General features: G+C 37.2%; 1 pseudogene; it reads left to right on the forward strand.

The window, feature by feature from the left end:
- The window catches only part of LOC101025134, a 77,744-nt pseudogene extending 58,002 nt beyond the window's left edge, over window positions 1–19,742 (forward strand).
- The last annotated feature ends 7,419 nt before the right edge of the window (window positions 19,743–27,161 follow it).

The following is a 27,161-nucleotide window of genomic DNA, read 5'->3' on the forward strand; positions in this document are numbered from 1 at the left end:
GTTAGCCAGGATGGTCTCGATCTCCTGACCTCGTGATCCGCCCGTCTCGGCCTCCCAAAGTGCTGGGATTACAGGCTTGAGCCACCGGGCCCGGCCAATTTTAGAATATTTTTCTAGAGGAAACCAAAGTAAGGCAACAACAGAAAGGTGATAGTTTTTATAGTACTCCAGCAACACAAAAAGCCTTACTTACGGTGAATTGGGATGGACTACAGGTGAAAGAGGATATGTGGTATGTGCAATATCTCAAGGGTTTGAGAGAGATAAGGAAACAGTAAGATCTGTGGAGGTGTTTGTGTGTTCTTGGGCCATAAAAGTGGCAAAGGAAGATAAGAGTAAATCACACAGTCACATCACTCAACTATCAACTCAGAACACAGTGTGGAAGCCATTGGTCTGGTGTGACAGTACTTAAAGAGACCCTTATCTCCAGCAGCCAGAGGACGGACTCTGCTAAATTAGGCTATGGATTTTACTGGGAAAGTAAAAGTTACAAATAAGGCTAACTGTACAATCCATTAGCATTCCCTATGTTATAGTCCTGGCCCTGATAGGAAAAATAGAAAACTAAAGTTTAAAATAAGAATATCTGAATATACTGAACGACTAAATCTCCCAAAACTTTTTACTTAGGAGAAGCAACTTTCTGCTCTTGGGCAGAGGACAGCCTTTCCTTACCTGGAGACCATGAAAAGGTCTCATCTGAGGCAGGTGCCCCATAAGATGATACCTGACCTTCTGAAGATCTGCTCCCATTTCTGGTCTTGGCTCCTAGTTAAGTGTTTCTCAAACTTTAACATGTATCTGTAGCACCTGGAGGGCTTGTTAAATCATGGATTACTGAGTCCCCATCTCTAGATTTTCTGATTCAGTAGGCTTGGGATGAGACTTGGAATTTGCATTTCTAAAAATTCCCAGGCATTACTGCTGGTCCGAAGACTATGCTTTGAGAACCACAGACTTAGATCAACAATCAGGAATAACTTTCAACCTAACTCTGACTAAGGAGGTACTGTATCTGGTATAAAAGAAAAAGATTATTTACCCCCAAAACCACAGAAGCTGAAGGTGGGTATGGTGGCTCACACCTGTAATCCTAGCACTTTGGGAGGCTGAGGTGGGTAGATCACGAGGTCAGGAGTTCAAGACCTGTCTGGCCAACATGGTGAAACCCCGCCTCTACTAAAAATACAAAAAATTAGCCAGGTGTGATGGCGTGCACCTCTAATCCCAGCTATTTGGGAGGCTGAGGCAGGAGAATTGCATGAACCCGGGAGGTGAAGATTGCAGTGAGCCAAAATTGTGCCACTGCTCTCCAGCCCAGGCGACAGTGTGAGACTCCGTCGCAAAAAAACAAAACAAAACAATAGCAGCTGACGAACTTGTATTCAGATCATGACCAAATATGGATCTGTGAGCATAGAGTAGCGAGAGGCAGATATAAAGCTGTTTAAGAGAGCATGTTGATCTGCAGACACTCTTCCATGATCAGGACCCTGGGAGCAAAGATGTTTTGAGTCAATCTTATCTTGCTGCTGGGATAGTCCTTGAAGCATGAAGATGATAATGGCCTATAATAAATGAGATAAAATTGTTAGAATTGCCTTGGTAGAGTATTGATGACGGGGCCAAAGTCTCACATTATTACATATGACCAGAGAACCCACCAGTCATATTCCACAGGAGGGCTAAGAGGATACGTCCTTTATTAAAGCACATCATAATTTGCTTAGTAATACACTCTCTGTAGGCTTTCTTTCCTTCCTCCTCTCACTTCCCCACTCCCTTACCAGTGTTTCCACAGATTATCTCCCAGATAAGCTAATTGCACTCAAGTGTTTGTTTCAAGGGAGGAATGCATACTAAGATATACAAGTAAGCAGAGAGGAAAATAAAAAGTTTCTTTCCTTTCTCATTTAGGATTCTGTCATGATCATCACCTACATTGCCTGTCATTAACAAAGTGAAAGGACACAAAGATAGATGTGTACCTGCCCCCCCCCCCACCGCTACACCCTTTTGTTCTGCTCTCTAATCTTTGCACATACCAGAGATTTCGTAAGTTCTGTGAGTACCTGTTTTTCTGCACGTACCAGAGATTTTGTAAGTTCTGAGACAAGGTCACAAGACGTGTTTAAGTAAGATAAACTCTTGGCTGCCATAAACCTGTTCTCCCGCCTCAAAGGTTGAACCGAAATATCAGAAATGGCGGGAACCAATCATAGTTAGCCAAATCGCCTTGTTCAAACACTAGCCAATCATATATCTGATTTGTATAATAACTCTATGCCCACTTTTCTTAGACCATATAACACTGCGCGGAGCTCAGTGGGGGAGCTCTCCTGCCCGTCTCGTTTCACGAGCGAGGGAGAGTTCCAGGTTTGAACCTGTAATAAAGATCCTTGCTGCTTAGCTTTGACTCTGGACTCTGGTGGTCTTCTTCGGGGAATAAACGGTCTGGGCATAACAAAAGAATGTCCAGGAGATTAGAATCTGTCATGTGCCCATTAGGCACAAAGAAAAGACCAGGAATAGCACCCGCTGAATCTTTCTCTTGTGAGGTTTGTAAGAGATTTAGAAATTCTCATGTAAAGTAAGTAAGTTAAGAGCCAGAAGGCCAGCTAAGGGGGATGAGAAACGTGGTGGCATCATTGTTGAAACTGCTGAGGATTGGTAATGCTGCCAAGAGTTAAGGGGGAGGCAGTTCTGTAAGTGGAGGATCCCTGTTCACTGGCCATGCGAAGAGACCCCACCACAAGTTTCATCAGATGCAGACTTTGGCAGGTGATTCCAGAAGAGTGCCTACTTGACTATGAGGGACAAAGAACATTTCCCAGAAGCCAGGGAGAAACTAAAGCCCATTTGAAATCAACCCCACTGCTCCTATGACCATGAAGACCTATACGTCCTCTTGAATTCAGATGTCACCTTTCAAGCAGAATAGAAGAAGGAATTCTCAAAGAAAGCTGAACTGTGAGATGTCTGAGTAGTTATATTTGATAGGACTGTTTTAAGGCAGAAAAGAGTGAGATAATTTTAACTAGAAGTTTAAATTCTGCCACTGCACAATCCATACCATCCAGCACAGGGGGCTCCAGGGGAAGTTTTCACGTGAATATCGCCTCCACTATATATAGATTTAATGTGTTCAAAGAAATAACTGTATCCATGCTTTTCTTTGCTTGTTATGGGAAAAATGCTTTTGATAAGTAATTTATTTTAAAATGTAGCCCGTGAGTACACCAAGAAGTGCACATGTACACAGAGACTTTCCGGAGATGTAGAGAAAGAAAAAGGCAAGGGCATCAGCACAGCAGGCTGCATAGACAAAAAGGTCCTTGGGATGCAGCCAGCTGCACTGACCTGAGACCAGGAAAGGAGTGGCCATGAGCTAGAGGATTCCAAACCTCAGGAAACCTGAAAGCAGGCCAAAAACGGATAACAACCTTCTCTGTCCCTTTTCCTCTTTCTGGGAACTCTTGTCCTCCCACTCACTTCTCCTGTATCTATCCTATGCCTTCTCTTACCAATTCAGCCACTCGGAACCAAAATATTATTAAGAAAGATAATCCCACATAAAAGGGAACTCTAGATAATTTAGGCCTAAAGAAATTTGTTTCAGGGAAAAAAAAACATATATTGAAATCATTAAAATATATTGAATTAAATATTACAAAATGGATCCTGATACAGAAACCAGAAAAAGCAATGTGAGGATCTCAGAGGTTAACTTGCTCACACAACTGTGAAACTGAGCTTCAAATCCATGTCAGTGTTACAATGCCTTGAATCACGACTCTATATAGGACTTTACAAAGCTTATATAAAAAATGGTATTGTTATCGGAAATCTAAAACAGAAAAGATAATACCATATATACAATTTCCTTTACAGGCGCAATCTGATAATTAGTATGGGGAAAGGAAGAATGAGGATTAGGCCATCCATATGAATGGGAAGTAGAAGAAATGTTGGTAATGAGGGAATCAAGCGGTATCACTAAATCCTCTGTCAAGGAAAGCAGCAAAGTAAAGTAATTAAAGCCTGACTTTGATACCAGATAGGTTGGATTTTAATCTTTGCTCTGTCACCTGCTACCTGTGCAAACTTGAGCAATTTATTTAACCTTTCTGAGAATTAACTGAATGTTGTACAGATTAACTGAGATCATATAAAGTTTCAGGAACATCATAGATACCCAATAATTACTAATCTTTTCACCCCATTCAAACCAGTCCTCTCATCTAAGAGAGGGAGAAGTGGAACATAAGGTAAATTAGACTAAATATACAGGGGAAAACCTAGAAATCCAGCAAAAAGCACAGAGGAAGATAGAAAGTCTAAACATTTTGCAGAAAGTGCCTTGATTTTCTAGCACATACATTCTGATAAATCAGAATATTTTTATATTTGTATATTTTTATTTCTAATCTAAGCATCCACGTATTTACATCATTATGACACCTATCAGGTCATTCCTAGCCTCCTCAAAATCCTCTGGAGTGGCCAGGCATGGTGGTTCACGCTTGTAATCCCAGCACTTCAGGAGGCTGAGGCAGGCAGATCACCTGAGGTCAGGAGTTCGAGACCAGCCTGGACAACATAGTGAAACCCCGTCTCTACTAAAAATACAAAAAATTTGCTGGATGTGGTGGTGGGTGCTTATAGTCCCAGCTACTTGGGAGGCTGGGGGGAGAAACGCTTTAACCCGGGAGACGGAAGTTTCAGTGAGCCGAAATCGCACCACTGCACTCCAGCCTGGGTGACAAGAGCAAGGCTCTGTGGAAAAAAAAAAAAAAAAAAAAAACCAATCCTGTAAGGTCCATCTGAGATCAGGGCCAAACTGAAAAATTTGCTAAAATGATTATCCCAGACCCCATGCCCAGAGGTTCTCATGTTTGCAAAAGAGGCTAATATTTTGAGATAACAGGTTTCTCTCCTCATTTCTCACACCTATTACCTAGTTTTCCTGTTGCTCTTCCCCTATTTGGTCAGGAGCAGCATTACTTTGAGGTACAAAAAGAACAAGAACCTAATTATTACTTTTTAATATACCTTTAAATTCCACAAAGTCTACAGCTTTGAAAGAAGGAAAAATGTTTATTTTGAACAACAAAACCAAGGATTATTCATAAACAATAGGTTCAGGGATAGGCTAGATAATCCCCCATTCTCCACCTACCCTTAGCCCTGACAAGGAAGAGGAGGCTAACAGAGAGAGAATAGAATTCCATGTGATTATAGAATTCCTGACAAGTAAAGATGAAAAAAAAACCAAAAAACAAAAACCTCCAGAGCTTAGATACAACCTCAGGAAACAAGGGTGGAGTAGAAGTTTGAATCTGAATTGAGAATAATCGTTAATTTCTAGGTTTAACTTAATGGGAGTAGATTAAGTTTTCTGTCATCAATTGGGAACAGTGGCTCTAGGCAGAAATTAAATTCAATTACATGACAACTTAATAAAAGTTATACTTTTCCACATATTTAAGAAATGGTCTTATCTACTATAATTTAAAGGTTTCCTAAGTACTTTTGATAAAGTGGTAAGACACACTGAGAAGTACTGTGAACTTTACTGAGTAGTTCCAGATTCCCTCAGTACAGACCTTAAGGCTTTCTATAAAATAAGGATAATGGTATCTACTTCATAGGGTTAAGGTAAAGATTTAATGAAATTATGTGCATTGTTTGGTACATAGTAAGTTATCAATAACTATTATTATTAGCAGGAAAACATTTCTTATCCCTTCCTGATATTTTCTTTCATATTGAGAGACCTTAATTAGCACAACTGCTGGCATCTTTTACACAACTACCATCTGTCCCAGGAAGTGGAATGACTTATCTGATTGGAAGATTTTGGAAAAATAAACAAGAGTTTTGTCAGCTCAGTTTCTTCCTCCTTCCTACTGGGAAACTATTGCTAGTGGCCTTTTATTGGGAGTTTCAGACAGTAAACTCTGTCTCTGGAGGAGTAATTAATATGATGAAGCTTCTCCTGGTCCAGGATTATCTGTCCTTGCGCAACTCTACTTACCCTGTGTTCAGTTGGCAGGCTTCTTTAGCCCTCACACCACCTAACTTACCTTCTCTACGCAACAAAGGTGCCATTTTGGCTTACAGCTGGCATTCCTTTTTATTATGTATCAGTTTGTTTTAAAATTATGTAGTCAGGAAGACTGTTATTTAGTTAGTTCCTAAGGAATCCCAGCACTTATTTTAGATAGGTAAGTAATAACTATATAATTTATTTAAAAAAAAAATCCTTGGTAATTGTGTACTCTTAGACCGGAAATTTTGTGTAAAGAAATATTTGAAAGCATATAGAAATATATCTGCATAATATTTTCATAATATTTATGCAAAACAAGTTTCTTTATTGAAAAATATAAATATCCAATAATAGGTCACTAGTTTAAATACGGCATATCTATAAAACAGAATACTATGCAGAAATTAAAAATGGTATTGTAGATTTCCAATGTTGACCAGATGAAATAATGCAAATCAGATTTACCCTCCCACTTTAAACATGAAGAACATGAATAAATAGATGAAATATATGAAAAAAATACTTTTCAGACAGGAGTCAGCAGGCCAAACAGGACTGTGATCTCTGAAACTTCGGGAAAAAACCAAACCGAACCCTACATTTGTACTAGATTACAGCTTGCAGAAAGTTTACAGTCCACAGTCAGGGAAGAGCCAGAGGCCAGTAGCATTGCTGAGCTGAGGAAACAGAGATTGGAATTCATACGAATTCATGTATTTAAAAGGCACAGATTTTAGGAGTACTACAAATAGCAAGTATGACTATGAAATCATAGATGATGTTCTATGCATCTAACCTGTCAAAAATAAAAAGTAACTTCAATTAGCTAGGATAAATAAATATTCTATTATCTTTATTAAAAACAATCCTACAACTTTTTTGTGACAAGAGAGGCAATCAAAATGTATGCAACTAGGCTGAGGCAGGAGAACCTCTTGAACCTGGGAGGCTGAGGTTGCAGTGAGCTATGATCCTGCCACTGCACTCCAGACTGGGTGATAGAGTGAGACTCTGTCTCAAAAAGAAAAACCAAAGGGTGCAACAAAAAAGGACAAAGAAAATATTACAGAGATGCCAGCCATTGATTTAAAACTCATGTTACTTATATTTTTCTGGATTTAATAGTTTGTAATAGTTGCCAACTTTTCCATTTCTTTAGTCTTTATAATTTACTTTCTCCTTATATATAAATATTTACTATTCTGCCTAAATTTCTATTCCTCATTTTGTGTGCTTGTTCTTAATGCAGGTCTCCAAAATTCTATAAGCTTCAGGTCCCATAAAACCTGGATCCTTCCTAAACATAAATGTTAAGGTCTACTTAAAGAATATCTTATTGTGTACCACTGAAATAGGAAGCACACTTAGGAGATAATTAAACTTATTAATGCAATCCTTCCAACAGAATAGTTCTGAATTATCAATGAGATCATCGATGGGAAAGCATTCTGAAAAGTATGAAGTGCTGTATCAATGCAAACTATTATCTTTATTATCCTTTTAAATACAACCATCTGAAGTTCTCAACATTTGTTTGATAATTCTTTAGTGATCTTCCACTAAGTGCATGGCACTTCAGGGGCTGTGGAGGGTATAAAGATGAAATACATCCAATACTTGCCTTCAGGGAGTTGATTGTTTCCAGGATGAAAATACTGTGCTGAACACAGAATTAAAAGAGACACTGTATGTCAGTAAATTTCAAACTTTTTAAAATTACAATTCAGATTTTAAAGTGGAGATCATCGCCCAATAAAAACACATACATGCACACTTACAAACACACATATTCATATACACACTAAAAGTTTCACACAAAAAAATTACATTTACTATATATATAATACTTTTCTGTAGTTTTCTGTTCTATTATACTTTAATCTTTAAAATGCTGATCACAACTTTTTAAATAGATTTTATAACCTCCTAATCAATCGCAACCTACCATTTGAGAAATACTGTTCTATATGATAATTTTGTCCTGCTGGGTATATGGACTTAAAAATCCATGAACATAAACTCAATGAAAATCTCCATTAGCTCTAATAAAATTTGAAGTCTACTGGGTGAAAAACTAAAGACATTGAAGTCCTACAGACCCCTTTGCCAATTATTCATATATATTTTATTAGATCAGAGACATCAGCTGTCCTTCTATATACATACATACATACATATGTGAGAGCACACACACATATGCTCTCACACGCCTTCTTTCCCTGTATCTATATGTTAAATTTGATTGCTTTTGCACAGTGACAACTGCAGTGAAAGCTCCCTGCAGGGAATCACAGGAGTCTGAGTGAAAGGGTTATTTTAGTGGTTCTTCACTATTCGAGAATTACATTGAGGCACAAGAGCTTTCTGACAGGACTTGGCAAGCTTTGCATTGTAGTCAAGATTGTTTATTCTGTTGGCAGATTTGTCATAAAGGGGTTTGGTTCTTTTCTAAAGTATGTTGTGTGTGAGCACATGTATGTATTTGTAAGTATTCCATAAAATATTTTATATTTATTTTATAGAATGGATATATAGAAATGCTTTCTGAAGTCCTTATTGGCAACATTTGTACCTGAGTTTTTATGTATGTGCCATTATAATGGTAAACATTTACTTAGCAAATGCATCACGTTGATGGAATAATGTTGAGCTCCTACCTCCTCACCACAGAACTTACCTGTATTTAAAATTTACTTCCCATCATCAACTCTATGTGTATTCAGAAGGAGATGATTTACAAGAAAAGATACAATCACAATAAAAATAAAATATGATTTAAAATAAAATTTAATAATCTTGTATTCTAGTTGATGAACAAAATGTTTACTCAATGTATTTCTCTCTCTGCTTATGAATGAGCGATGATACCATTGCCCTTCTTTGTATTTTGCTCTTCATCAGAATTCACCAGAAGATTCACTCCCTTTGGCCATTTCAAGAATGGGCAAAACTAGGCTGGAGTAAGGACCATGACCCAACAACTTTGGGGCACCCAAGAAACGTTCCTGGTATAACTCCTGGAGTCATGCACAGCAGCTTGTGCTAGTTGCTTATAAACCCTCAGCTGGTTTAGCCATGCTACAGTGCCTTGGAGACTAGCTACAGAAACATTTAGTGAGGTGGTCATCAGGAGGTGAATAGGATGAAGAGATAAGGAGGTAGGGAAAATTAGAAATATATGATAACCTGTTGTTGGTTGAACAATAATTCTCTTGCTCTTAAATTAGTAATACTGCACTTCCCAATCTCCAAAATTTCTATTGTTTTAGTTCATTGGCCAAGTTCATTTTTGCTGTAGCCCACTGTTTCCATAAGTTCTGTTTTTCTGTGTCCTGCTCTTTCCGATATAACTCTTTCAGATCTTCTAAGTCCGCTAAATGCTGTTCCCTTTAATTGGAATGTCTTCCCTTCCTCTCCAAAAAAACAGACTCCTATTCATCTCTCAAGATCAAGCTTAGATATGTGTCCCTCTGTGAAGTCTCCTCTGACCAAGTCCAGTAGAATGAATCACTCTTTTTCTCATACCATGATTAAAATGAGTCTTGCATAGTATTTCAGTCTTTTCTTCCTCTTCTACTAGATTACAAGCTTCTTGAGAGTTGATTCTGTGCTATGTTTTTATTCTATCCTCAGTGCCTCTTATAGAAGCTGGTTCTAGGGTACTGAATTGATTTGTTGATTAATTAATCTATTGATTAATGTGTGTGTCTTGGATTCTCTGCTGTTCTTGAGAGCCCTACTTTATTCTGAAGCACTTTTCTCTATCCTTTCTGAATTTTCAAAAATGTGTTTATTAGAAGTTCATGAGAGTAGCTTGTAACTATTTTGAAGTCTGTCTTCTTTACCAAAAATTTAAGCTGTGTCATGATCCAGTCTCACTTGAGAATTGTTACCATCAATGGTGGATGATGCCACTCTCTGGAGTGTGTCTGTATTACTTTGTTTCTTTCTAATGATCAGAGATAACCTATTTTGAAAGCTTTTGTTGCGACTATTACTTTTTTTTCTTACTGAAGGATTTCTCAGTTAGAACAGATAATCTAAAATGACATGGGTTTATAAATAAAATCAGGACAGTAATTTGTTGCTGTTTCTGCTGAGTTTGAGAATGCTTTCCCCTCTAAGTCAGACATATTCTCTGTCTGAAGATGAAAAATTTTAATTGTTAATAGTCCCTGAGTTGTCATCATGGTTTCTCAGTAATTGCTAATTCTCTGTAGGTTTTTTCCTATCTACTATACCTGGGAGAAAAGTATTCTTCACTTATTATTATTTACTATTTTTTCCAGGCAGCATTTGGAACTATTCCACCTGTGATGAAACTCAATTGTAACTTCCTTTTGTCTTGCCTAGAACTCAGAGACATGATTTTTTCCTATTTTATGTGTAGATCTAAACATAACAAAAGACTAATAGGATATAATTTCAAAACAAAAGGAGCTTTTATAAAGGATTTTTCTTTTTCAATTTAGTGACAGAACATTACAGAAAAGAGATCAGCAAACTTAGGTCACCTTGTTTAAGAAAAACAGTTGGATTTATCAGTCTTGTTGTACCTATGGGAAGGAAATTATTATTACATGATAGCATTCCAGAGATCTCAGGCCCCATTTGGGGATTTTTTCGTAAGCTCCCCTATAACATAGCTCCATCTACTTTTCCCATATAAAGGTCAAACCATAGAATCACTCCTTCCAGACAATTGTCACCTATAGGTAAGAAGAGGTTTATCCCCAAACCCCAGTTACTGACGATGAGACTACAGGGCAGGCAACTTTAATAGTTGTTCTAATGCAAGTTTCATTACTCTCTCTCTCTCTCTGTCTCTCTCTCTCTATATATATATATGTGTGTGTGTATGTTATATATATGTGTGTGTGTATTTATGTATTTATTTTAGAGGCGGAGTTTCGCTCTGTTGACCAGGCTGGAGTGCAGTAGTGTGATCTCGGCTCTCTGCAGCCTCCACCTCACAGGTTCAAGCGTTTCTTCTGCCTCAGCCTCTCAAGTAGCTGGGATTACAGGCGAGAGCCACCACAACTGGCCAATTTTTGCATTTTTAGTAGAGATGGGGTTTCACCATGTTGCCCAGGCTGGTCTCAAACTCCTGACCTCAGGTGATCCACTCACCTCGGCCTCCCAAAGTGCTGGGATTATGGGCATGAGCCACTGCGCCCAGCCTCGTTACCTTATATTAGAGTTTCCTGATTCTTGATCTTATTTTCCTCTTTAGAACAACTCTTAGTACCCTCTTCATAAGTATTCAGTTCTTCCTCCCAACATTCTGTTATTGTCTTTAACATCTGTTTATAATTGTATCTTGGATCTCAGACTAAACCTGGAGATAATTTGCTGACCTTGCCAACTATATTCCTACTCCTCTTCCTAATCCTTCAAATTATGATTGTTGCTGCCACAGAGAATTATTAGGTTCAATATTAGATGGAGAATATTTCAACAATCTTAGCAAGAAATAGCTGGACTGCAGCAGTGGCAGTGGACATAAAAAGTTCACATTTGAGAACCATTTCAGAGTTATAATCAAATACTTTGATAATCGGGTGATGAAAAGGGAAGAAGCTGGTAAACAGAAATGGAAATCAGACTGCTCTTCTAGTTAATAGTTACTGCAGAAACTTGAAAGGAAAAGGTGAGCATGTGTGTGTGCGATATCGTGGGAATCCACCAAAACAGCTAAGGATGACCAAATAGTTTGTCTTACATTAGATCATTTTGACCTATATAAATGGCAATTTAATTTGCTTCAGCCTAAAAGAATTAAACCCAGAAGGAGTCATTCTCATCACTGACCGTCTCATTGGTACATTCACCATTTTCCATCTCCAACATTCCTTCCATATTTTTGTGTGTACTGAAAAATAGTGGTGAGTAGTATGAGCCTCCTTAGATCTCTAAACTACCAGTAAATCCACAGATGCTTTCTTTTTAATAATAAAAATGCTAGATAAGTGCACTTTCACAAAGATTATAGCATATTATCCTCATAGTAATATCCCCAGGGAAGATATTATCCTCATCATACATATGGAAACAAGCTCAAAGAGGTTAAACGGCTTGTCTGCTGACAAGTGGAACATAATGACCTCTAAGTACTCTCGCTGTTCTTTCCACTTTGTGTCGACTGCCCATCTATGAAACAGAAAGGAGGAGCTTATTTTCCATCAGCTATGTGCAGTTAGCAGAGAAAACAAAACAAAACAAGACTGACATTTATTTCTTACATAATGATTATCTCAAAATTGTGATTTTTTTTTACATGGACTTGAATGCTTGTAGCAGCCTAAAAGTTATTAAAATTCTCATTGTTTAGCGTTTTAAAAGTAGTTATATCCGTAGACCTCCTCTTACATTACATCCTATGGAACGTCAGTGTGGGGAAGACCACAGGACACTCCATGGTAAAGAAACTTCTGTTCTTCTGCCAAAATTTGCCTTTCCTGGTGTTATCTGCTTTCGCCTCATGACTGCATGTTGTCTACAGAACATACCCAGTGCATTTTCTTTGTTTCACAGAGAAGCCTGCAAAAGACTTTGGATTTTAATTTGAAAAATAAATAAATGCCCTTGAAAAAGGATGAATGTGTTCCCCTAGGCCTCTTTCATTAATAGGAGCTTCCTGAAATACAGAGTTCAGTAGTGAGATTGAAGGTCAGAGTCAGAAGACCATACAGACTTGGAGAAGCCTTAAAAAATAAGAGAGAAAAATGTGGTTTATTAGTTATACTAGTTACAGAATGAACAGCATATTGTATGTGCTGTGTTAGAGGTATGTTATGAATAACAAAAGCCCTGGAGCATTTACATATTTGTTTTCAGCAATCCTGGCAGTTGGATTTCACCATTCTATGCCTCTTTGCCAGAATCACTAAACACTGGTACATATGGCATCTGAAGTACCATATGCCATAGAAAATGTTAGCTGATGCCTATACTTCTATATTATATTTTTATTTCAGATTTTTGCAGTTTGAACAAAGAATAGTAGAAAAAACAAAATATTGGACAAGCAGTAAACAGTAAAGTGAAAAAAATGCCTTCAGAGAAAGCAAATAAAGGAAATGAATCCACCATGAGTTAACATGGCTATATGGTAATGAGTCAAATATGGGAAGTAATTGTTTTGCATGAACGAATTTCCATAGCTTTTCATTCTATTATTTTGGAGCTAAAGGCTCAGCATGAAGAGTGAAAGCTGACATATTATTTTTACCTTATTCTTTCTGACATTTCTTGCTAGAATCAGAGTCTTCATTTGATTGAAGTTAATTAGCATGAAGGCTATAGTCAGCAATGTATAATATCCTGTTTAAAACAGAAAAATTCAAATATAAGAAATTATTTTGCAACATTTATTCAGGTTATTAACTGTGATTTTCAGTTAATATCTACGGTTTTTGTTTGTGTTCTTAAACACAGGGAAACTATAACATTAAAATCAATAATAATTGAATAGCTAGGTTTCTCAAATCAAGCAAAAATTTCATGGCCAACCTTTTATCAATAAGAAAATTATCAAAATAGCTAGATAGCTTGATATGTAACAGGTAAGTGATGGCCCACTGGGAATGACTTGATAAATATATTAATTTCAGAAAAAAAATGCTCATTTGCAATATTCCAAACATTGTTACAATAGCCTCAAAAACTAGAGGCAAACTTCCTAATCTGAATTTGGATGATGGTGTGTAATAGCCAAGTGATGCAAAACTGTGGAAACTGATAAGATGTCAAGATAAATGACTCAGTGTTCGAATTAATTTAATAAAATAGGAATGGGGGAGAAAACATGTTAGCATAAAGTGTAAATGTTGTAATATTTCAGCTTAAAATCATCTAGCAATATCAATAAGTTTTAAAGTACATTTGTGTGGTGTGTTATAGCTTAAAAAGCATGTTCACATTCTTTCTCATGTAAAATAAACAATGATGCAAGTTAGATCCAAATGCTTTCTTATTTCACGGATAAGAAAACCAGCTCAGAAAGGTTGCCTTCTTGACCTTGTGTCCTAACTACATACTGAAATGACCTCCCATTGTAGAAGTAATCCTGCTACGAATTGGAAGGAGATTAAAAACAACATACCTTTTCGGTAGAATCCTATTCTGCCCAATGAGACCCCAAATTGGATGTGACATAGAATCTTATGCTTTCCTTTTTTTTTTTTTTCGAGACGGAGTCTCCCTCTGTCGCCCAGGCTGGAGTGCAGCCGCCGGATCTCAGCTCACTGCAAGCTCCACCTCCCGCGTTCACGCCATTCTCCTGCCTCAGCCTCCCGAGTAGCTGGGACTACAGGCGCCCGCCACCTCGCCCGGCTAGTTTCTTGTATTTTTTAGTAGAGACGGGGTTTCACCGTGTTAGCCAGGATGGTCTCGATCTCCTGACCTCGTGATCCACCCGTCTCGGCCTCCCAAAGTGCTGGGATTACAGGCTTGAGCCACCGCACCCGGCCGAATCTTATGCTTTCTTAAGAGTTGCTCTTCATGGGGCTATTAAGAAGTCTGTGTAAACTTAGGGCTGTATTTTCTGTCACGATCATTTCAAAAACAAGAATCCCAGGCTCCCAAACTTACACAAAGAAACCAAATGTACATGAGGGTTCTTCTATAATACCAGTGTGATCTTCACTTAAAAGAGCTCTAAATCTAAAAATGTAACAAAGTAGATGTATTTGTTTCCTAGGGCTGCCATAACAAGTTACCACAAACCGTGGTTGAAAACAACCAAAATGGGTTATCTCATAGTTCTGGACACCAGAAGTCCAAAATCAAGGTGTCATTCTCTTTGAAGGCTTTAGGGGGAAATTCTTCCTTGCCTCTTCCCTGACGGCTCTAGGTTATTTCCTGGCTTGTGGCTGCATAACTCCCACCTCTACTCTGTCTTCTTATGATATTCTCATCTGTGTTGCTCTCCTGTGTATCTCTTAAAAGGATAATAGTCATTGGATCTAGAACTCATTTACATAATCCAGGTTGATTTTATATTGAGATGCTTAACTGCATCAGCAAAGACCCTTTCTCCAAATAAAGTCACATTCTCAGGTTCTGGGGGTAAGGATATAGACATATCTTCTGAGAATGGCATCATTCAAACTCCTACAGTCCACCCTCTGGCCCCCCAAAATTCACACCTGTTCCACATAAAAAATACACTCATACCACTCATATCCTCCAAAGTCTCAACCCATTATATCATCCATTCTAAGTACAAAGTCCCATCTAAATATTATCAGCTCGAAAGTCCCAATCTCATCAACTAAATCAGGTACAAATTAGTCTCTGAGTGTATTATTTCATTCTCATACTGTTATAAAGAACTACCTGATACTGGATAATTTATTAAGAAAAGAGGTTTAATTGACTCACGGTTCCACAGACTGTACATGAGGTGTGGCTGGGGAGGCCTCAGGTAACTTCTAATCATGGTGTAAGGGTGAAGTGGAAGCAAGCACCTTCTTCACATGGTAGACCAGGAGGACGAGAGAGAACAGAGGGGAAAGTGCTACGCATTTTTAAACAACCAGATCTCGTGAAAAGTGTACCACGAGATAGCACTGGGGGGATGCTGCTAAACCATTAGAAACCACCCCCATGATCTAATCACCTCCCAGCACTCCTGACTGCCAACAGTCAGGATCACAATTCAACATGAGATTTGGGTGGGAACATAAAGCCAAACCGTGTCACTAGGTATGATCCATTCTAGAAAAAAAAAAAACTATTCTCTTTCTGTGGACATGTAAAACAAGAAAACAAATTATCTGAATCCAAAATACAATGGTGAGACAGGTGCAGACATTAAATATAGACAGTATAAACTTTCTCATTCCAAAAGGGAAAAATTGGAAGGGATAGGGAGTCACCAGTTCCAATTTGGTTTGAAATGGGACAATTTTGTTAGGTTTCAAGGCCTGTGAATAATGCTCTGTGCCTTGATGCTGTGCCATCTGAAATTGTGGCAGTTCCACAGGCCTCTGTCCCACCTGCAGGGTTTCCTCTAAAGGAATAATAAAGAGAGTTATTATTCCTTTTTCTTAAGTGGGAGTGCATGTTTGCAGTTGCAGGTTCCTGCCTGCATAGTTTTTGGAAGCCCAATATCTTTCTCTCATGTTGTCCTTTCTCTCTTCCTTTCAGTCTAAGCTAGGAGTGTTCCTGCTGATATGACATTCTCAATAACTTTGTGGGTCTCCTGTGTATGTCACAAGGGTCTATGGCGTTAGACAAGACAGTCCTCCATAGATCTTTCCTGGATAACCCCATCGCTATCCCTGGCTTCCACTGAGATGGCTGAGTGGATCCAATAATCACACACCTAAGTGCATCAGTAAAAGTTTATCCAACCATATCCTTGCCCTCTTCTCCATTGCACACTTTCCTGACAGTGACTTTCCTCGTTTTAGCATGCTTTACAATCTGGATAGACCAATAACCTCCCAATTTATCAAGTGCAAATTCCCTTTTGCTTAACTTTCTTACTTTATCTATTTCCCAGTGTTTTTTACTAAGCAGGAAAAAAAATAGGCCACTCTGTCAATGCTTTACTTGGAAATCATTTTAGCTACCCATTCAATGTTATTGTTTCTAATCTCTGTTTTCTCCTCAACTGTAGAACAGAATACAGCCAAGTTTTCTGCCACTATGTAACAATTCCTCAGTTACATATAAAATGTTTTCAATGTTGATAACACATTCCTCATTTCCTGACTCCTTAACAGAATTGACTGTGACATTCCGATTTCTACCCACAGTCTCTTCAAGGCAATCTAGTGTGTTTTGTTTTGTTTTTTATTATGTACCCTAATTTCCTCCAGCCTCTACCCATTAACCAATCGTTATATAATCACACTAATTGTCACCTCTAAATATCAGCCCCTCGGTTGTTTATTTCTTCACAGCAGGCAAGGATCCATTAATTTATAAGCATACTAGGGCCAAACTCAAATTTTCATATACCTCATTGCTTTAAATATTCCACAAATCAGCATATTTTAGACATTTAGAGCCTGTTTGCTTTGCATGCCCCATGAAAGTGCACACAGCATCTGCTAGTCATAGGATAAACTCCAAATCTGTAAAGATCCCAGAATGCTGCTATGCTCTGGAACCCTCTCACCTGGAGAATCCCTACTGGGCTACTGAGTGACATCATCTAGACACATAAGTTCTGTCTCCTAAGCCCTCTCCCACAGAAGTACCCTGCCTTCTTTCCCTTCAGAGTGGTGGCCTCCACACCATAGCCTCTGACAGTTTCATGCAGTGAGAGACTTCTCCTAATATACAAATCTCTCAAGGCATTGTCCTGAAAGAGCCTGCATGTGGTACTACCACCCCATGTCCATATCTTTTCTTTATCACTCCATAAGTATCTTGAATCTCCCAACAAGTGGCAATGAGAATAGAGTATCCACTTCCATATTTTTAGATGTTTGTTGCCACCTTCCAGTACTACAGTGTTTTGTTTGGAATGTTGCTTTAAATAAAAACAACAGTGTGTAACTTCTTCAGATTATCTTCTTTCACTCAGCTTAATCCCTTTGAGATGCATCCAAGTATTGTATACATCACCAGTTTATTTCTTTTTCTTGCTGAGTAGAAAGTATTCCATTATATGTATATACCAAAGTGGTTTATCAATTCATCCACTGAGGACATTATCCTTGTTTTCAGTTTGTAGAAATTACAAATACAGCTGCTGTGAATGTGAGTTAATAAGATTTTGTGAATATGTTTCATATCTCTAGGGTAAACACCTAAAATATGGGATTGCTTGGTTATGTAAGTGTATGTTTAACTTTTTTTTGTAATCGCTAAACTATTCCAGACTGCCTGAACCATGATCTAATCACCTCCCACCAGTCCTGACCTCCAACAGTCAGGATCACAATTCAACATGAGATTTGGGTGGGAACACAGAGCCAAATCATATCACTAGGTATGATCCATTCTGGGAAAAAATAGTTGTCTTTCTGTGGACATGTAAAACAAGAAAGCAAGTTATCTGAATCCAAAATACAATGGCGAGACAGGCACAGACATTAAATATAGACAGTATAAAGTTTTTCATTCCCAAAGGGAAAAATTGGAAAGGATAAAGAGTCACCAGTTCTAATTAATTTTGAAGTACATAGGGGACAATTTTGTTCAGTTTCAAGGTCCGTGTAACTCCCATAAAGAATGTATGAGAGTTACAATTTCTCTGCATCATCATCAGCAATAGGTATTTTCAATATTTTTAAATGTAACTATTCTAATATTGAAAATTGTGTGGTTTTAATTTTCATATCTATAGTGAGATATTATATATCATTTTATGGAGTTATTTGTATCCATATATCCTCATTGTTGAGTATCTGCTCAAATCATTTACCTGTATTTTAATTGAGCTTTTAATTTTCTTACTGTTGAGTTTTGAGAGTTTTTTTTCTATTTTGGACAGAAGTCCTTTGTTGGATATATACGTTGAAAATATTTTATCCTAGTACATAGCTTATCTTTTCATTTTCTTAACAGTGTCCTTCTGAGAGCAAAAAGTTTAAATTTTTATTAAAATCCAATTTATCTTTTTTATAAAAGAATAGCGTTTTTGATATCTGTCTGATAACTCTTTGATATCTTGCCTAACTCCAACTCATGTGTTCTTCTAAAAGCTTTATAGTTTTAGGTTTTACATTTAGAACTATGATCTACTTTGCATTAATAGTGATACAGCCTTTCTGCGCTACCTACAGAAGGGTCCATACAGCCTAGTTGTGGATTGCTGTCATAACTTAAAGGGAAACTTTCACAATATCTGGAGCCCTTGATATTCTGCAAATGAAGGAGGATGTTCTTAAGTTCCTTGCAGCAGGAACCCACTTAGTTGGTGCCAATCTTGACTTCCAAATGGAACGGTACATCTGTAAAAGGAAAAGTGATGGCATCTACGTCGTAAATGTGAAGAGGACCTGGGTGACTTCTGCTGGCAGCTAGTGCCATTGTTGCCATTGAAAATCCTGCTGATTTCAGTGTTATATCTTCTAGGAATACTGGCCAGAGGGCCATGCTGAAATTTGCTGCTGCCACTGGAGCCACTCCAATTGCTGGCTGCTTCACTCCTGGAACCTTCACTAACCAGATCCAGGCAGCCTTCCGGGAGCCATGGCTTCTTGTGGTTACTGAGCCCAGGGCTGATCACCAGCCTCTCACAGAGGCATCTTATGTTAACCTACCTACCATTGCTCTATGTAACACAGATACTCCTCTGCACTATGTGAACGTTGCCATTCCATGCAACAACAAGGAAGCTCACTCAGTGGGTTTGATGTGATGGATACCAGTCTGGGAAGTTCTGCCCATGCGTGGCACCAATTCCCATACACACCCATGGGAGGTCATGCCTGATCTCTACTTCTACAGAGATTCTGAAGAGATTGAAAAAGAAGAGCAGGCTGCTGCTGAAAAAGCTGTGACTAAAGAGGATTTTCCATGTGAATGGACTGCTCCAGCTCCTGAGTTCACTGCTACTCAGTCTGATATTGCAGACTGGTCTAAAGATGTGCAGGTGCCCTCTGTGCCTATTCAGCAGTTCCCTGCTGAAGACTGGAACACTCAGCCTACCCCGGAAGACTGATCTGCAGCTCCCACCACTCAGGCCACTGAATGGGTAGGAGCAACCACCGAATGGTCTTAAGCTGTTCTTGCACAGATTCTTAAGCAACATGGAAATAAGGTTGATGAAAAATAAAAATCAGTTTCTAAAAAAAAAAAAAAGATATAAGTGTAAAGTTTAACTTTTCCTTTTGTTATGCTTTGTTTGCATGTGGATGTTCAATTGTTCCAACATCATTTTTTTTTTTTTTCAAAGAAACCAAACCTATTCTTTCTCTATTTACTTATTTTGCAAGTTTGCCAAAAATCAAATAATTATACCTCTATGGGTTTATTTCTGGATTGTCTATCCTGTTCCAAGACTACTCTAGACTGCTTATGAGTCTGTTTCTTTGCTAATACCCATTTTCTTGATTACTGTAGTTTTTTAGTATATCTAAAAGTCAGGTGCTATTAATTCTCTAATTTTTAAGACTGCTTTAGTCATTTTGATTTATTTGTCTCTCTAGAAAAATTTTAGAATCAGTTTGTCTACATCTACAAAAAAACACAGAAAAATTTCGTTAGAATTTTGCACAAAATTATAATTTTACCAGAATTAACAACTTTCCTCTGTTTAATATTCTAATCCATGAGCAAGCCATATCTTTCCATTATTCAGATTTTCTTTGATTTCCTTCATCACTATTTTGTAGTTTTCAGCACACAGATATTGCAGTTTGGTTAGGTTTATTACTACGTATTTCTTCTCTGTAGGGAGTTCTGTAATTTTTTTTTAAAAAATTGTGTTATCAAATTGTTCATTGCTGGTGTGCATAATAATGATTGTTTTGAGTTTTGACCTTGTAAACAACAAGGTCTGTGTTCTGTGTTCTGTAACCCTGCTTAACTTACATATTCATCCTTGGATTTAAAAAATAAATTCCTGGGAATTTTTATGTTGGAAATCATGTCATATACAAATAAGGACAGTTTATTTCTTCCTTCTCATCTCATACATCTTTAATTTTATTGTTTTTCTTGATTTATTGCAATGGCTAGGTTTTCCAGGATGATGTTCAGTAATTTTGGTGAGAATGAACATTCTTGCCTTTTTTTTTTTTTTTTGAGACGGAGTCTTGCTCTGTCGCCCAGGCTGGAGTGCAGTGGCCGGATCTCAGCTCACTGCAAGCTCCGCCTCCCGGGTTTACGCCATTCTCCCGCCTCAGCCTCCCGAATAGCTGGGACTACAGGCGCCCGCCACCTCGCCCGGCTAGTTTTTTGAATTTTTTAGTAGAGACGGGGTTTCACCGTGTTAGCCAGGATGGTCTCGATCTCCTGACCTCGTGATCCACCCGTCTCGGCCTCCCAAAGTGCTGGGATTACAGGCTTGAGCCACCGCGCCCGGCCGGGATTCTTGCCTTTTTTAGGAGAAAAACTTTTTTAGGAGAGAAACTTTCATTCTATTACCAGTAAATAAAATGTTAGCATAGATTATGGTAGAAATTCTGTATCAGATTGAAGAAGTCACCCTCTATTCCTAGCTTGCTGAAATTCTTTTTTTTTTTTTTTTTCTGGAGTGCAGTGGCATGATCTCTGCTCACTGCAACCTTCACCTCCTGGGTTCAAGCGATTCTCTTGCCTCAGCCTCCCAAGTAGCTGGGACTACAGGTGTGTGCCACCCCGCCCAGCTAATTATTGTATTTTTAGTAGAGACAGGGTTTCACCATGTTGGCCAGAATGGTCTCTATCTCTCGACCTCGTGATCTGCCCACCTCAGCCTCCCAATGTGTTGGGATTACAGACGTGAGCCACTGCACCCAGCCTGAAATTCTTTATAAAGAATGGGATACAGACCATATGCAGAATAATAAAATTAGACCCTTATATCACCCCATATACATACATCACCTGAAATTACAAAACTACTAGAATAAAACATAGAGGAAAAAGCTTCTTGACATGGGTCTTGGCAAAGACTTCTTGAGCATGACCCCAAAAGCACTGACAATAAAAACAAAAATAGACAAACTGGATTTTATCAAACTAAAGAGGGTCTGTACAGCAAAGAAAACAACTAACAGAGTGAAGAGACAACCTATGAAACAAGATAAGATACTTGCAAACTATACATCTAATGAGAGGATAATATCGAAAATATGTAAGGAACTCAAACAACTCAATAACAAGAAAACAAATAACCTGATTTTTAAATGGGCAAAGGACCCAAATAGACATTTCTCAAAAGACATTCAAAGGGCTAACAGGCCGAGATAGGTTTATGAAACTAATCACCAGGAAAAATGCAAATTAAAGTCACAATGATATATCACTTCACATCTATTATAATGCCTTTTATGTTTAAAAAAAGATAGAAGATGTTGGTGAAGATGCAGAGAAAAAGGAATTCTTGTACATTGCTGGTGAGAATGTAAATTAGTATAGCAATTATGGAAAACAATATGGAGGTTTTTCAAAAAATTAAAAATAGAACTACCATATGATCCAGCAATTCCACTTCTGGGTATATATCCAAACGAAATGAAATCAGTGTGTGGAAGAGATATCTGCACTTTCGTGTTTATTGCAGCATTATTCACAATAGCCAAGACATGGAATAAACTTAAGTGTGCATCAGCAGATGAATAAATAAAATGTGGTGCATATGCACAATGGAATACTATTCAGCCTTAAAAAAGAAGAAAATTCTGTGATTTGCAACAACATGGATGGAACTCGAAGACATTATTCTAAGTAAAATTAGACCAGCACAGAAAGACAAATACTGTATGATCTCACTTATATGTGGAATCTTTAAAAGTTGAATTAAAAGATGTAGAAAGTAGAATGGTAGTTACTAGGGGCTGGCTGGGGACAGAGAGAGTATGGGAAGATGCTGGCCAAAAGGTTTAAAGTTGCAGTTAGACAGCAGAAAGAAGTTCTGAAGATCTATTGTATAGAATGGTAACTATAGTTAATAATAATGTACTGTGTACTTGAGAATTGCTAAGAGAGTAGATTTTAAATATTCTAACCACAAAAAAACAAGTATTTTAGGTGATGTACATGCTAAGTATCTTGATTTAATTATTCCAAATGTATACATATATCAAAGCATTATGTTGCATTGCATACATGTAAACAATACAACTTTTTAAAAATATAAACCAGTGCAGTAGCTCATGCCTATAATCGAAGCACTTTGGGAGGCTGAAGCAAGAAGATGGCTTGAGCTGCGCTGTTCAAGACCAGCCCTGGCAACATAGTGAGACCCTGTCACTACAAAACATAAAATAAAAAACAGGCATGGTGGCACACACTTGTAGTTCCACCTACTCAGGAGGCTGATTTGGGAGATCACTTGAGCCTGGGGGGTGGAGGCTGCAGTGAGTTGTAGTCACACCACTGCACTCCAGCCTGGGTAACAGAGCAAGACTGTCTGAAAAAAATTATATGTCTATTTCTGTATCAAATGTACATCAATTATTGCCAAATGCTATTTCAGGATCACTTGATATAATGTGGGCTTTTCTTCTTTAGATTGTCAATATGATGAGTTACACAGATTACTTTTCAATTATTGAACCAACCTTGCATTATTTGAGTAAACTGCATTTTTCATTAGTGCTGTTTTCCTGTTTTCCTTTTATATAATGCTGTGTCCAATTTACTAATATTTTACCAGGGACTTTGTGTCTATGTTCATGAGGAATATATTGGTCTTTGGAATTTTTTTCCTGTATCATCTTTGTTTGAATTTTATTCCTGGCTTCATAAAATAAATTATGAAACATCTCCTTTCTTCCATATTCTGGAAGAAAATATGTGGCATTAGTGTTATATCTCCTTTAAACATTTAATAGAATTTAACTAGCATTTGTGTTATATCTCCTTTAAAAATTTAGTAGAATTTAACTAGCATTAGTGTTATATCTCCTTTAAACATTTAGTGAAATTTAACAGTTAAGACACCTAAGCATAAAGATTTCTTTTTCAGAAAGATTTTTTTGTTTAACTTTGAATTCAAGTTTTTAATAGCTGTAGCACTGCTCAGCTATGTATTTCATCTTGGGTAAGTATTGGTAATTTGAGATTTTTCAAGGAATTTGATTTTCCATAATTTGTCAGATTTGTTGCATTTATCATAGTATTAACTTAGTATCCTCTTAAAGCCTGCAAAGTCAGTCATGATGTCTCTTCTTTTATTCCTGATATTGGAAATTTGTGTCTTATCTCTTTTTTCTTTGTAAATCTTGCTAGAGCTTTCTAAATTATATCAATCTTTTAAAGGAATCAGCTTGTGTTTTCATTGATTATTGTGTTTCTGCTTTTTATTCATTTACTTCATGTGGTTATTTTTACTATTTCTGTTTTTTGGTTGTTTTTCTTGTTTTTAGTTTAAGGTGGGAGATTAGATTTTTTTTTTTTTTTTTGAGAATGTCCTTTTTTCTTCTCTTTCTCTCTCTCTCTCTGTCCTTCTTTCTCTCTCTTTCTTTCTTTCAGAGAGTCTCACTTTGTCACCCAGGCTGGAGTGCGGCACAAACAGGGCTCACTGCACCCTCCATCTCCCAAGCTCAAGCAATCCTCCTGCCTTGGCCCCCAAGTAGCTGGGAATACAGGCACGCATAACCATGTGCAGCTAATTTTGTATATTTCTTGAGATGGGGTTTAGTCATGTTGCCAAGACTGATCTCGAACTTCTGAACTCTAGCCATCTGCCCAGTTTGGCCTCCCAAAGTGCTCAGATTATAGGTATGAACCATTGCACCTGACCTCTTCTTTTCTGATATATGTATCTTGTTATAAATTTTGATCCAAACACTGACTTAGCTGCATCAAAAACAATTTATGTATTTTCATTTTTCTTCATTTCAAAATATTTTCTAATTTCTCTCAAGATTTCTGCTTTGATACATGGGTTATTTCAATGTGTGTTATCTAACTTCCAAGGGTCTAGAGATTTTCCTGTTAGTTTTCTGATATTTGTTTCTTGTTTAATAACCACTGTGGTCAGAGAATATCTTCATATATTTCAAATATTTTAAATTTCTTAATTTTTTTTCTGTTCCAGGACATGCTGTATCTTGGTAAATGTTCCATATACATGTGGAAAAATGTATATTTTGCTGTTGTTTGGGGGAGTGGTCTACAAATGCCAATTAGATCCAGTTGCTCAATAGTGATACTTTTTTTTCTATATCCTGCTTGGTTTTTTGGTCTACTAGTGATTCTATTACTGAGAAAATAGTATTTTAGTCTTCAGTTATAATTGTATATTAGTCTATTTACCTTTTAACTTCCGTCCATTTTGGTTTTGTGTAAGTTAATGTACTATCACTAGGTGCAAACTGATTGAAGATGGTTTTATCTTATTGATAATCTGACTCTTTCCACATTATATACTGATCCTTTTATCCCTGGTATTTTTTTGGCTATAAAGTCTATATTGGTATTAATATAGCCACTGCAGCTCTCTATTGATTAATGTTTTCAGGTATTCATTTTTATCATTCTACTATTGATCTACATCAAATTATATTTGAACATACTATTTTGTAGACAGCATAAATTTGTTTTGTAGTGGTTTTTTTCCCTGCCTTTTCTACTGGTGTGTTTAGAATATTTGCATTTAATATAATTATTGATATGTTTGCATTTAGAGCTACCATTTTATGATTTGTTTCTGTTCACTGTATCTCATTTCTGTTCTTTTGTTTTCTCTTTCCTATTTTAGGTTAAGCATTTTTAGTATTATGGATTATATGGTAACTTTGTGTTTAACTTTTTGAGGAACTACCTACCATATCTTTACCAACACTTATTATTTTTTTTTTCTTACAACCATTCTAGTGTTGTGAAGTGGTAGCTCATGATTTATGTTTATCCACTGTTTTTTATTGTATCTTTTTGTATAGCTTTTAAGCAAATGCACTAGGGTTTATAAGATAGCATGTTAGTTTTGCACAGTCTACTTAGAATAAGTATTTCACTACTTTAGATAGACTATAGATATATTATGTCTTTTTACCCCATCAAAAAATATTCTGTCACCTATAATGTGCGCAGTTGTGATACAATATACGTACATAAAATTTACCATTTTAACACTTTTCCTTAAGTGTACAGTTCAGTGGCATTAACTACATTCACACTGTTGTGCAAACTTCACCACTAGCCATCTCCAGAACTTTTTCATTATTTCAAACAGAAACTCTGTACCCACTAAACCATAACTCTCCTTTCCTCCTTACCCCACTGTTCTACTTTTGGCCTCTATGAATTTGACTAATCTAGGTACTTCATACAAGTAGAATTATAAAATATTTGTCAGTTTGTATCTGGCTTATTTTCCCTAGTATGTTTTCAAGGTTCATTCTTGTCGCAGCATGTGGTGGTATATCATTAGGTTTTATGGGTAAATATTATTCCATTGTATACTTATATGATATTCTGTTCATTCATTCATCAGTTGATGGCTATTTGGGCTGTTTCCACTTTTTAGTTATGAATAGTGATCCTATGAGCATGGGCATACAAGTTTTTGTGTGAACATATCTTTCCAATTCCCTTGAATATGTTATCTAAGGATAGAATTTCTGGATCATAAGATAACTTAACCTTCTGAAGAACTGCCACATCCTTGTCAATACTTGTTATTATCTGTCCTTTTTATTATAACCAACCTAGTATGTGTGAAATGGTACCTTATTGTGGTTTTGATTTGAATTTCCCTCAATACTAATAATGTTGAGCATCTTTCAAGTGCCTATTAGTGACTTTTAATTCTTCTTTAGAGAAATGTCTATTTAAATTATTTTGCTCTTTCTTTAATTGCATCTTTTTTATTATAGAGTAGCAAGGGCTCTTTCTATACTGTAGCTATAAGACTCTTATGAAATATATGATTTGCAAATTCTCAGTGTTTTTTGTTGCTTTTTATTTGAATGTCATGTAATAGAATTCTTTACAAAATCCAAAATCATGAAGATTTTACCTCTATGTTGTTTTCTAAGAACATTCAGTTTTTAGAACTTTGATCCGTTTTGAGTTAATTTTTGTGTATGGTATGAGGTAAGGGTTTAGTTTCATTCTTTTGCCTGTGGATATCCAATTGTCCCAGAACAATTTGTGGAGATTATTCTTTCCCTATTAGTGGTTTAGGACCCTGTTCACAAAATGAGTTGGCCATGGAGATATGGGTTTAATTCTGGATTCTCAATTCTGTTGCATTGTGTTACGGACTGAATTGTGTTTCCTGCCCCCCATATACATGTATTGAAGCCCTAGCCCGTCTATATTTAGAGATACAGCCTTTGAGAAGGTAATGAAGATTAAATGAGGTCATAAAAGTAGGATCCGAACCCAATAGGACAGGTATCCTTATAAGAAGAGGAAGAAACACCACAAGTGCATGCTCACACAGGAGAAGAGAGTGAAAAGGCAGCCATCTGCAACCCAGGAAGAAAGTTCATACCAGAAACCATCCCTGATGACACCTTGATGTTGGACTTTCAGCCTCAAG

The sequence above is a fragment of the Papio anubis genome, chromosome 3 (genome assembly GCF_008728515.1).
Source record: "Papio anubis isolate 15944 chromosome 3, Panubis1.0, whole genome shotgun sequence".
NCBI lineage: Eukaryota > Metazoa > Chordata > Mammalia > Primates > Cercopithecidae > Papio > Papio anubis.